This window comes from Dendropsophus ebraccatus, chromosome 6, assembly GCF_027789765.1.
Source record: "Dendropsophus ebraccatus isolate aDenEbr1 chromosome 6, aDenEbr1.pat, whole genome shotgun sequence".
In the NCBI taxonomy this organism is placed as follows: domain Eukaryota; kingdom Metazoa; phylum Chordata; class Amphibia; order Anura; family Hylidae; genus Dendropsophus; species Dendropsophus ebraccatus.
Genome location: NC_091459.1, coordinates 151,628,804 through 151,642,558, shown reverse-complemented (window position 1 = coordinate 151,642,558; position 13,755 = coordinate 151,628,804). Strand labels below are relative to the sequence as shown.

Below are 13,755 nucleotides of genomic sequence, written 5' to 3'. Positions count from 1 at the left end.
TCCTCCTGTACCAGTCACTACACTGATGTCTCCTCCTCCTCCTGTACCAGTCACTACACTGATGTCTCCTCCTGTACCAGTCACTACACTGATGTCTCCTCCCCCTGTACCAGTCACTACACTGATGTCTCCTCCTCCTGTACCAGTCACTACACTGATGTCTCCTCTTCCTCCTGTACCAGTCACTACACTGATGTCTCCTCCTCCTGTACCAGTCACTACACTGATGTCTCCTCCTCCTCCTGTACCAGTCACTACACTGATGTCTCCTCCTCCTGTACCAGTCACTACACTGATGTCTCCTCCTCCTGTACCAGTCACTACACTGATGTCTCCTCCTCCTCCTCCTGTACCAGTCACTACACTGATGTCTCCTCCTGTACCAGTCACTACACTGATGTCTCCTCCTCCTCCTGTACCAGTCACTACACTGATGTCTCCTCCCCCTGTACCAGTCACTACACTGATGTCTCCTCCTCCTGTACCAGTCACTACACTGATGTCTCCTCCCCCTGTACCAGTCACTACACTGATGTCTCCTCCTCCTGTACCAGTCACTACACTGATGTCTCCTCCCCCTGTACCAGTCACTACACTGATGTCTCCTCCTCCTCCTGTACCAGTCACTACACTGATGTCTCCTCCTCCTGTACCAGTCACTACACTGATGTCTCCTCCTCCTCCTGTACCAGTCACTACACTGATGTCTCCTCCTCCTGTACCAGTCACTACACTGATGTCTCCTCCTCCTGTACCAGTCACTACACTGATGTCTCCTCCTCCTCCTGTACCAGTCACTACACTGATGTCTCCTCCTCCTGTACCAGTCACTACACTGATGTCTCCTCCTCCTGTACCAGTCACTACACTGATGTCTCCTCCTCCTGTACCAGTCACTACACTGATGTCTCCTCCTCCTGTACCAGTCACTACACTGATGTCTCCTCCTCCTGTACCAGTCACTACACTGATGTCTCCTCCTCCTCCTCCTGTACCAGTCACTACACTGATGTCTCCTCCTGTACCAGTCACTACACTGATGTCTCCTCCTCCTCTACCAGTCACTACACTGATGTCTCCTCCTCCTCTACCAGTCACTACACTGATGTCTCCTCCTCCTCCTGTACCAGTCACTAGACTGATGTCTCCTCCTATACCAGTCACTACACTGATGTCTCCTCCTCCTCCTGTACCAGTCACTACACTGATGTCTCCTCCTCCTCCTGTACCAGTCACTACACTGATGTCTCCTCCTTCTCCTGTACCAGTCACTACACTGATGTCTCCTCCTCCTCCTATACCAGTCACTACACTGATGTCTCCTCCTCCTGTACCAGTCACTACACTGATGTCTCCTCCTGTACCAGTCACTACACTGATGTCTCCTCCTCCTCCTGTACCAGTCACTACACTGATGTCTCCTCCTCCTGTACCAGTCACTACACTGATGTCTCCTCCTCCTCCTGTACCAGTCACTACACTGATGTCTCCTCCTCCTCCTGTACCAGTCACTACACTGATGTCTCCTCCTCCTGTACCAGTCACTACACTGATGTCTCCTCCTCCTCCTGTACCAGTCACTACACTGATGTCTCCTCTTCCTCCTGTACCAGTCACTACACTGATGTCTCCTCCTGTACCAGTCACTACACTGATGTCTCCTCCTGTACCAGTCACTACACTGATGTCTCCTCCTCCTGTACTAGTCACTACACTGATGTCTCCTCCCCCTGTACCAGTCACTACACTGATGTCTCCTCCTCCTCCTGTACCAGTCACTACACAGATGTCTCCTCCTCCTCCTGTACCAGTCACTACACTGATGTCTCCTCCTCCTGTACCAGTCACTACACTGATGTCTCCTCCTCCTCCTGTACCAGTCACTACACAGATGTCTCCTCCTCCTCCTGTACCAGTCACTACACTGATGTCTCCTCCCCCTGTACCAGTCACTACACTGATGTCTCCTCCTCCTGTACCAGTCACTACACTGATGTCTCCTCCTCCAGTACCAGTCACTACACTGATGTCTCCTCCTCCTCCTGTACCAGTCACTACACTGATGTCTTCTCCTCCTGTACCAGTCACTACACTGATGTCTTCTCCTTCTGTACCAGTCACTACACTGATGTCTCCTCCTCCTGTACCAGTCACTACACTGATGTCTCCTCCTGTACCAGTCACTACACTGATGTCTCCTCCTCCTCCTGTACCAGTCACTACACTGATGTCTCCTCCTCCTCCTGTACCAGTCACTACACTGATGTCTCCTCCTGTACCAGTCACTACACTGATGTCTCCTCCTCCTCCTCCTCCTCCTCCTGTACCAGTCACTACACTGATGTCTCCTCCTGTACCAGTCACTACACTGATGTCTCCTCCCCCTGTACCAGTCACTACACTGATGTCTCCTCCTCCTGTACCAGTCACTACACTGATGTCTCCTCTTCCTCCTGTACCAGTCACTACACTGATGTCTCCTCCTCCTGTACCAGTCACTACACTGATGTCTCCTCCTCCTGTACCAGTCACTACACTGATGTCTCCTCCTCCTCCTGTACCAGTCACTACACTGATGTCTCCTCCTCCTCCTGTACCAGTCACTACACTGATGTCTCCTCCTCCTGTACCAGTCACTACACTGATGTCTCCTCCTCCTGTACCAGTCACTACACTGATGTCTCCTCCTTCTCCTGTACCAGTCACTACACTGATGTCTCCTCCTCCTCCTGTACCAGTCACTACACTGATGTCTCCTCCTCCTGTACCAGTCACTACACTGATGTCTCCTCTTCCTCCTGTACCAGTCACTACACTGATGTCTCCTCCTCCTGTACCAGTCACTACACTGATGTCTCCTCCTCCTCCTGTACCAGTCACTACACTGATGTCTCCTCCTCCTGTACCAGTCACTACACTGATGTCTCCTCCTCCTGTACCAGTCACTACACTGATGTCTCCTCCCCCTGTACCAGTCACTACACTGATGTCTCCTCCTCCTCCTGTACCAGTCACTACACTGATGTCTCCTCCTCCTCCTGTACCAGTCACTACACTGATGTCTCCTCCTCCTCCTGTACCAGTCACTACACTGATGTCTCCTCCTCCTCCTCCTCCTCCTCCTGTACCAGTCACTACACTGATGTCTCCTCCTGTACCAGTCACTACACTGATGTCTCCTCCCCCTGTACCAGTCACTACACTGATGTGTCCTCCTCCTGTACCAGTCACTACACTGATGTCTCCTCTTCCTCCTGTACCAGTCACTACACTGATGTCTCCTCCTCCTGTACCAGTCACTACACTGATGTCTCCTCCTCCTGTACCAGTCACTACACTGATGTCTCCTCCTCCTCCTGTACCAGTCACTACACTGATGTCTCCTCCTCCTCCTGTACCAGTCACTACACTGATGTCTCCTCCTCCTGTACCAGTCACTACACTGATGTCTCCTCCTCCTGTACCAGTCACTACACTGATGTCTCCTCCTTCTCCTGTACCAGTCACTACACTGATGTCTCCTCCTCCTCCTGTACCAGTCACTACACTGATGTCTCCTCCTCCTGTACCAGTCACTACACTGATGTCTCCTCTTCCTCCTGTACCAGTCACTACACTGATGTCTCCTCCTCCTGTACCAGTCACTACACTGATGTCTCCTCCTCCTCCTGTACCAGTCACTACACTGATGTCTCCTCCTCCTGTACCAGTCACTACACTGATGTCTCCTCCTCCTGTACCAGTCACTACACTGATGTCTCCTCCCCCTGTACCAGTCACTACACTGATGTCTCCTCCTCCTCCTGTACCAGTCACTACACTGATGTCTCCTCCTCCTCCTGTACCAGTCACTACACTGATGTCTCCTCCTGTACCAGTCACTACACTGATGTCTCCTCCTCCTCCTGTACCAGTCACTACACTGATGTCTTCTCCTCCTGTACCAGTCACTACACTGATGTCTTCTCCTTCTGTACCAGTCACTACACTGATGTCTCCTCCTCCTGTACCAGTCACTACACTGATGTCTCCTCCTGTACCAGTCACTACACTGATGTCTCCTCCTCCTCCTGTACCAGTCACTACACTGATGTCTCCTCCTCCTGTACCAGTCACTACACTGATGTCTCCTCCTCCTCCTGTACCAGTCACTACACTGATGTCTCCTCCTGTACCAGTCACTACACTGATGTCTCCTCCTCCTCCTCCTCCTCCTCCTCCTGTACCAGTCACTACACTGATGTCTCCTCCTCCTGTACCAGTCACTACACTGATGTCTCCTCCTCCTCCTGTACCAGTCACTACACTGATGTCTCCTCCTCCTCCTGTACCAGTCACTACACTGATGTCTCCTCCCCCTGTACCAGTCACTACACTGATGTCTCCTCCTCCTGTACCAGTCACTACACTGATGTCTCCTCCTCCAGTACCAGTCACTACACTGATGTCTCCTCCTCCTCCTGTACCAGTCACTACACTGATGTCTCCTCCTCCTCCTGTACCAGTCACTACACTGATGTCTCCTCCTCCTGTACCAGTCACTACACTGATGTCTCCTCCTCCTGTACCAGTCACTACACTGATGTCTCCTCCTTCTCCTGTACCAGTCACTACACTGATGTCTCCTCCTCCTCCTGTACCAGTCACTACACTGATGTCTCCTCCTCCTGTACCAGTCACTACACTGATGTCTCCTCTTCCTCCTGTACCAGTCACTACACTGATGTCTCCTCCTCCTGTACCAGTCACTACACTGATGTCTCCTCCTCCTCCTGTACCAGTCACTACACTGATGTCTCCTCCTCCTGTACCAGTCACTACACTGATGTCTCCTCCCCCTGTACCAGTCACTACACTGATGTCTCCTCCTCCTGTACCAGTCACTACACTGATGTCTCGTCCTGTACCAGTCACTACACTGATGTCTCCTCCTCCTCCTGTACCAGTCACTACACTGATGTCTCCTCCTCCTCCTGTACCAGTCACTACACTGATGTCTCCTCCTCCTGTACCAGTCACTACACTGATGTCTCCTCCTCCTCCTGTACCAGTCACTACACTGATGTCTCCTCCTCCTCCTGTACCAGTCACTACACTGATGTCTCCTCCCCCTGTACCAGTCACTACACTGATGTCTCCTCCTCCTGTACCAGTCACTACACTGATGTCTCCTCCTCCTGTACCAGTCACTACACTTATGACACTGATGCGTGGAGATGCGGGGGGGGGGGGGGGGGGGGGGGGGGCTGCCTGGGTGATCGCCAGTTATTCCGGGCAGTCTAGCTCGTGGAGCTAGTCAAATGACTACAATGTTCAGCCGACATCATTCATGTTGGCTGATCGTTGTGTTCTATTACATAAGATGATTATCGGCCGAATTCGGCTGATAATTGTTTTGTTTTATAGGACCTTTAGATACTAGCCGGACACAGCTAGGAAGATAAGGCTTGTGGGAAGAAACATAACCTCTTCCATAAAGTCCCACAAATGGGTCCTTGCCTCAGGCCAGGACCTTGATGAATCTCTTCATCGGGTTCTCAGTAATCCGTGCTCTGTCCCTCATACAATACTCTGGAATAATCTGCCCCAACACCACTATATATATATATATATATATATATATATATATATATATATATATATACACATGTGGCTCTTTATCGGATTGGACCAGGGAACTAAGGTAACCCTCTGTGGTAGGGTAGGGACCTCTGAAGTAGCTAGCTCAGGGATTGGTTAGGCATAGAAGTTACACATTATGGATGCAGACATCAGTTAACCCTTAGTATAGTTTCTCCTTAAGCCATGTGACGTTGGGTGTGTGTAACAGTGACACCTGGTGGTGGAAGCAGCACATACATAGTCACAACCTATACTATACATGCTTACCGAAGCAGCGGGTTCCTGCTCCCTTAGGTTAGGTTCACAGTACAGAATCCACGTGGATAAGTTCTAGCGGATTCCGTGGCTCATACCCTTCACGGCGGCGCGCCTATCCGCCCGTGCTATAGACACCATTCTGTGGCCGGGCGGATTCCACTGTCCATCAAAAGATTAGACATGTCAGTTCTTTCGGCAGAGGGCGGAATCCACCCGGCCATAGAATGGTGTCTATAGCACGGGTGGATAGGTGCGCCGCTGTAAATGGATATGGGTCACAGAATCCGCCAGGACTTCTATGATGTGAACCTACCTTTTCACTGCATTGGCACAAATCCCTAATTATGGCAGTGCAGGGGTTACAGATAATGCAGCGGTGTGGCAGTGCAGGGGTTACAGATAATGCAGCGGTGTGGCAGTGCAGGGGTTACAGATAATGCAGCGGTGTGGCAGTGCAGGGGTTACAGATGATGATGCAGCGGTGTGGCAGTGCAGGGGTTACAGATGATGATGATGCAGCGGTGTGGCAGTGCAGGGGTTACAGATAATGCAGCGGTCTGGCAGTGCAGGGGTTACAGATGATGATGCAGCGGTGTGGCAGTGCAGGGGTTACAGATGATAATGCAGCGGTGTGGCAGTGCAGGGGTTACAGATGATGATGCAGCGGTGTGGCAGTGCAGGGGTTACAGATGATGCAGCGGTGTGGCAGTGCAGGGGTTACAGATGATGATGCAGCGGTGTGGCAGTGCAGGGGTTACAGATGATGATGCAGCGGTGTGGCAGTGCAGGGGTTACAGATAATGCAGCGGTGTGGCAGTGCAGGGGTTACAGATGATGATGCAGCGGTGTGGCAGTGCAGGGGTTACAGATAATGATGCAGCGGTGTGGCAGTGCAGGGGTTACAGATGATGATGCAGCGGTCTGGCAGTGCAGGGGTTACAGATGATGATGCAGCGGTGTGGCAGTGCAGGGGTTACAGATAATGCAGCGGTGTGGCAGTGCAGGGGTTACAGATTATGCAGCGGTGTGGCAGTGCAGGGGTTACAGATGATGATGATGATGCAGCGGTGTGGCAGTGCAGGGGTTACAGATAATGCAGAGGCGTGGCAGTGCAGGGGTTACAGATGATGATGATGCAGCGGTGTGGCAGTGCAGGGGTTACAGATGATGATGATGCAGCGGTGTGGCAGTGCAGGGGTTACAGATGATGATGCAGCGGTGTGGCAGTGCAGGGGTTACAGATGATGCAGCGGTGTGGCAGTGCAGGGGTTACAGATGATGCAGCGGTGTGGCAGTGCAGGGGTTACAGATGATGATGCAGCGGTGTGGCAGTGCAGGGGTTACAGATGATGATGCAGCGGTGTGGCAGTGCAGGGGTTACAGATGATGCATTGGTGTGGCAGTGCAGGGGTTACAGATGATGATGCAGCGGTGTGGCAGTGCAGGGGTTACAGATGATGATGCAGCGGTGTGGCAGTGCAGGGGTTACAGATGATGATGCAGCGGTGTCGCAGTGCAGGGGTTACAGATGATGCAGCGGTGTGGCAGTGCAGGGGTTACAGATGATGATGCAGCGGTGTGGCAGTGCAGGGGTTACAGATGATGATGCAGCGGTGTGGCAGTGCAGGGGTTACAGATTATGATGCAGCGGTGTGGCAGTGCAGGGGTTACAGATGATGATGATGCAGCGGTGTGGCAGTGCAGGGGTTACAGATGATGATGATGCAGCGGTGTGGCAGTGCAGGGGTTACAGATGATGATGATGCAGCGGTGTGGCAGTGCAGGGGTTACAGATGATGATGCAGCGGTGTGGCAGTGCAGGGGTTACAGGATTGATGCAGTGGTGTGCAGTGCAGGGGTTACAGAGTGATGCAGCGGTGTGGCAGTGGCAGGGGATTACAGATGAATAATGGCGGTGTGGCAGTGCAGGGGTTTACAGATGCATGATGCAGCGGTGTGGCAGTGCAGGGGTTACAGATGGATGATGCAGCGGGCTGGTCGGCAGGTGGCAGGGGTGTACAGATGATGCAGGCGGTTTGTGGCAGTGCAGGGGGTTTACATGATGACATGCAGCGGTGTGGCATTGCAGGGGTTACAAGATGATGCCAGTGGTGTGTCAAGTGCAAGGGGTTAACAGATGGATGCACGGCGGTGTGTGCAGTGCAGGGGTTACATGATGATGATGCAGCGGTGTGGCAGTGCAGGGGTTACAGGGATGATGATGCAGCGGTGTGTGGGCAGTGCAGGGGTTTACAGCATGATGATCCAGCGGTGTGGCAGTGCAGGGGTTACAGATGATGATGCAGCGGTGTGTGGCAGTGCAGGGGTTACAGATGATGATGCAGCGGTGTGGCAGTGCAGGGGTTACAGATGATGCAGCGGTGTGGCAGTGCAGGGGTTACAGATGATGATGCAGCGGTGTGGCAGTGCAGGGGTTACAGATGATGCAGCGGTGTGGCAGTGCAGGGGTTACAGATGATAAGGCGGTGTGGCAGTGCAGGGGTTACAGATGATGATGCAGCGGTGTGGCAGTGCAGGGGTTACAGATGATGATGCAGCGGTGTGGCAGTGCAGGGGTTACAGATGATGATGCAGCGGTGTGGCAGTGCAGGGGTTACAGATGATGCAGCGGTGTGGCAGTGCAGGGGTTACAGATGATGCAGCGGTGTGGCAGTGCAGGGGTTACAGATGATGCAGCGGTGTGGCAGTGCAGGGGTTACAGATGATGATGCAGCGGTGTGGCAGTGCAGGGGTTACAGATGATGATGCAGCGGTGTGGCAGTGCAGGGGTTACAGATGATGATCCAGCGGTGTGGCAGTGCAGGGGTTACAGATGATGATGCAGCGGTGTGGCAGTGCAGGGGTTACAGATGATGATGCAGCGGTGTGGCAGTGCAGGGGTTACAGATGATGCAGCGGTGTGGCAGTGCAGGGGTTACAGATGATGATGCAGCGGTGTGGCAGTGCAGGGGTTACAGATGATGATGCAGCGGTGTGGCAGTGCAGGGGTTACAGATTATGATGCAGCGGTGTGGCAGTGCAGGGGTTACAGATGATGCAGCGGTGTGGCAGTGCAGGGGTTACAGATGATAATGCAGCGGTGTGGCAGTGCAGGGGTTACAGATGATGATGCAGCGGTGTGGCAGTGCAGGGGTTACAGATGATGATGCAGCGGTGTGGCAGTGCAGGGGTTACAGATGATGATGCAGCGGTGTGGCAGTGCAGGGGTTACAGATATGATGCAGCTGGTGTGGCAGTGCAGGGGTTACAGATGATGCAGCGGTGTGGCAGTGCAGGGGTTACAGATGATGCAGCGGTGTGGCAGTGCAGGGGTTACAGATGATGATGCAGCGGTGTGGCAGTGCAGGGGTTACAGATGATACAGCGGTGTGGCAGTGCAGGGGTTACAGATGATGATGGCAGCGGTTGTGGCAGTGCAGGGGTTACAGATGATGATGCAGCGGTGTGCAGTGCAGGGGTTACAGATGATGATGCAGCGGTGTGGCAGTGCAGGGGTTACAGATTGATGCAGCGGTGTGGCAGTGCAGGGGTTACAGATGATGATGCAGCGGTGTGGCAGTGCAGGGGTTACAGATGATGATGCAGCGGTGTGGCAGTGCAGGGGTTACAGATGATGCAGCGGTGTGGCAGTGCAGGGGTTACAGATGATGCAGCGGTGTGGCAGTGCAGGGGTTACAGATGATGATGCAGCGGTGTGGCAGTGCAGGGTTACAGATGATGCAGCGGTGTGGCAGTGCAGGGGTTACAGATGATGATGCAGCGGTGTGGCAGTGCAGGTGTTTCAGATGATGATGCAGCGGTGTGGCAGTGCAGGGGTTACAGATGATGATGCAGCGGTGTGGCAGTGCAGGGGTTACAGATGTTGATCCAGCGGTGTGGCAGTGCAGGGGTTACAGATGATGATGCAGCGGTGTGGCAGTGCAGGGGTTACAGATGATGATGCAGCGGTGTGGCAGTGCAGGGGTTACAGATGATGATGCAGCGGTGTGGCAGTGCAGGGGTTACAGATTATGATGCAGCGGTGTGGCAGTGCAGGGGTTACAGATGATGCAGCGGTGTGGCAGTGCAGGGGTTACAGATGATATGCAGCGGTGTAGCAGTGCAGGGGTTACAGAGCGGTGTGGCAGTGCAGGGGTTACAGATGATGATGCAGCGGTGTGGCAGTGCAGGGGTTACAGATTATGATGCAGCGGTGTGGCAGTGCAGGGGTTACAGATGATGATGCAGCGGTGTGGCAGTGCAGGGGTTACAGATGATGATGCAGCGGTGTGGCAGTGCAGGGGTTACAGATGATGATGCAGCGGTGTGGCAGTGCAGGGGTTACAGATTAGATGCAGCGGTGTGGGCAGTGCAGGGGTTACAGATGATGATGTCAGCGGTGTGGCAAGTGCAGGGTTACAGATGATGATGATACAGGCGGTGTGGCAAGTGCAGGGGTTACAGATGATGATGCAGCGGTGTGGCAGTGCAGGGGTTACGATGTTGTCCGGTGTGGCAGTGCAGGGGTTTACAGATGAGATGCAGCGGTGTGGGCAGTGCAGGGGTTACAGATGATGATGCAGCGGTGTGGCAGTGCAGGGGTTACAGATGAGGAATTGCAGAGATGGGGGTGGTGGCAGTGCAGGGGTTACAGAATATAGATGCAGCGGTGGGGCAGTGGCCAGGGGTTACAGATGATGCAGGCGGTGTGGCAGTGCAGGGGTTACAGATGGATAGATGGCGCGTGTGTCAGTGCACAGGGGTTACAGATGATGATGCAGCGGTGTGGCGTCTCCAGGGGGTTACAGATGATGATGCAGCGGTGTGGCAGGTGCCAGGGGGTTACAGGATGAATGATGCAGCGGTGTGGCGAGTGCAGGGGTTACAGATGATGATGCAAGGCGGTGGTGGCAGTGCAGGGGTTACAGATGGATGTGCAGCAGGTGTGGCAGTGCCAGGGTTACAGATGATGAACTGGCAGCGGTGGTGGCAGAGCAGGGGTTACAGATGATGCAGCGGTGTGGCAGTGCAGGGGTTACAGATGATGATGCAGCGGTGTGGCAGTGCAGGGGTTACAGATGATGATGCAGCGGTGTGGCAGTGCAGGGGTTACAGATGATGATGCAGCGGTGTGGCAGTGCAGGGGTTACAGATTATGATGCAGCGGTGTGGCAGTGCAGGGGTTACAGATGATGCAGCGGTGTGGCAGTGCAGGGGTTACAGATGATGATGCAGCGGTGTGGCAGTTGCAGGGGTTACAGATGATGATGCAGCGGTGTGGCAGTGCAGGGGTTACAGATAATGCAGCGGTGTGGCAGTGCAGGGGTTACAGATGATGATGCAGCGGTGTGGCAGTGCAGGGGTTACAGATGATGATGCAGCGGTGTGGCAGAGCAGGGGTTACAGATGATGCAGCGGTGTGGCAGTGCAGGGGTTACAGATTATGATGCAGCGGTGTGGCAGTGCAAGGGTTACAGATGATGATGCAGCGGTGTGGCAGTGCAGGGGTTACAGATGATGATGCAGCGGTGTGGCAGTGCAGGGGTTACAGATGATGATGCAGCGGTGTGGCAGTGCAGGGGTTACAGATGATGCAGCGGTGTGGCAGTGCAGGGGTTACAGATGATAATGCAGCGGTGTGGCAGTGCAGGGGTTACAGATAATGCAGCGGTGTGGCAGTGCAGGGGTTACAGATGATGATGCAGCGGTGTGGCAGTGCAGGGGTTACAGATGATGATGCAGCGGTGTGGCAGTGCAGGGGTTACAGATAATGCAGCGGTGTGGCAGTGCAGGGGTTACAGATGATGATGCAGCGGTGTGGCAGTGCAGGGGTTACAGATGATGATGCAGCGGTGTGGCAGTGCAGGGGTTACAGATGATGATGCAGCGGTGTGGCAGTGCAGGGGTTACAGATGATGATGCAGCGGTGTGGCAGTGCAGGGGTTACAGATGATGATGCAGCGGTCTGGCAGTGCAGGGGTTACAGATGATGATGCAGCGGTGTGGCAGTGCAGGGGTTACAGATGATGATGCAGCGGTGTGGCAGTGCAGGGGTTACAGATGATGATGCAGCGGTGTGGCAGTGCAGGGGTTACAGATGATGATGCAGCGGTGTGGCAGTGCAGGGGTTACAGATGATGATGCAGCGGTCTGGCAGTGCAGGGGTTACAGATGATGATGATGCAGCGGTCTGGCAGTGCAGGGGTTACAGATGATGATGATGCAGCGGTGTGGCAGTGCAGGGGTTACAGATGATGATGCAGCGGTGTGGCAGTGCAGGGGTTACAGATGATGATGATGCAGCAGCAGTGGGGAGGGCAGTGGGTGGGAGGGGGAGGAGCGCTGCTCTGGAGTAGCTGATACGGTTCTGCAGCAGACGGTAGGTGCCACGAATACAATTATTATTATTATTTTCTTCTTTTGCTGCAAATGTTAGGCAGGAGGAGGTGTCACATGACCTACAGACTACAACCCCCAACAGGACATGACCGCTAATGGGAGTCTTCTTCCTCCTGATGGGAGTCTTCCTTCTCCTCCTCGGCTCCTGTCAGTCATTAACCCCTGGAGGAGGAGGAGACCTCACCCCTCACCCCTCCTCCCTACTTATCCCTCACGTCCTGGAACATTTCTGGAGGATGATGAGGGTTTTACTGGTTACTATGAAGGAAAAAAAGCTCAATAGAAGTTGGGTTATAGAAAAACTGCCCCCAGGGTATTACTTATTACCCCTAGTGTATAACTGCCCCCAGGTATTACTAATCACCCCTAGAGTATAACCCCCCCCCCCCTGGGTATTGCTAATCACCCCTAGTGTATAACGGCCCCCGGGGTATTACTAATCACCCCTAGTGTACAACTGCCCCCGGGGTATTACTAATCACCCCTAGTGTATAACTGCCCCCAGGGTATTACTAATCACCCCTAGTGTATAACTGCCCCCAGGGTATTACTAATCACCCCTAGTGTATAACTGCCCCCGGGGTATTACTAATCACCCCTAGTGTATAACTGCCCCCAGGGTATTACTAATCACCCCTAGTGTATAACTGCCCCCGGGGTATTACTAATCACCCCTAGTGTATAACTGCCCCCAGGGTATTACTAATCACCCCTAGTGTACAACTGCCCCCAGGTTATTACTAATCACCCCTAGTGTACAACTGCCCCCGGGGTATTACTAATCACCCCTAGTGTATAACTACCCCCAGGGTATTACTAATCACCCCTAGTGTATAACTGCCCCCAGGGTATTACTAATCACCCCTAGTGTATATCTGCCCCCAGGTATTACTAATCACCCCAAGTGTATAACTGCCCCCGGGGTTTTACTAATCACCCCTAGTGTATAACTGCCCCCGGGGTATTACTAATCACCCCTAGTGTATAACTGCCCCCGGGGTATTACTAATCACCTCTAGTGTATAACTGCCCCCGGGGTATTACTAATCACCCCTAGTGTATAACTACCCCCAGGTATTACTAATCACCCCTAGTGTATATCCGCTGCCGGGGTATTACTTATTACCCCTAGTGTATAACTGCCCCCGGGGTATTACTAATCACCCCTAGTGTATAACTGCCCCCGGGGTATTACTAATCACCCCTAGTGTATAACTGCCCCCAGGGTATTACTAATCACCCCTAGTGTATAACTGCCCCCAGGTATTACTAATCACCCCTAGTGTATAACTGCCCCCAGGGTATTACTAATCACCCCTAGTGTATAACTGCCCCGGGGGTATTACTAATCACCCCTAGTGTATAACCGCCCCCGGGGTATTACTAATCACCCCTAGTGTACAACTGCCCTCGGGGAATTACTAATCACCCCTAGTGTATAACTGCCCCCAGGTATTACTAATCACCCCTAGTGTA

At 53.3% G+C, this 13,755-nt stretch overlaps 2 protein-coding genes across 3 annotated transcripts in view; one reads left to right on the top strand and one right to left on the bottom strand.

The window, feature by feature from the left end:
• ABHD1 (abhydrolase domain containing 1) overlaps positions 1-13,755 on the bottom strand; it is a 90,096-nt gene that overhangs the window by 35,973 nt on the left and 40,368 nt on the right. The window lies entirely within an intron of this gene.
• The window catches only part of CGREF1 (cell growth regulator with EF-hand domain 1), a 67,972-nt gene that overhangs the window by 14,012 nt on the left and 40,205 nt on the right, over positions 1-13,755 (top strand). Inside the window, exon 1 of one of the 2 annotated variants that reach the window (XM_069973298.1) lies at positions 12,207-12,259. The exons of the other annotated variant lie outside the window; for it this stretch is intronic. The gene's annotated coding sequence lies outside the window, so the exon portion shown is untranslated. Of the gene's footprint in view, positions 1-12,206; positions 12,260-13,755 lie in introns of those variants that run through there. 2 annotated transcript variants of the gene reach the window in all.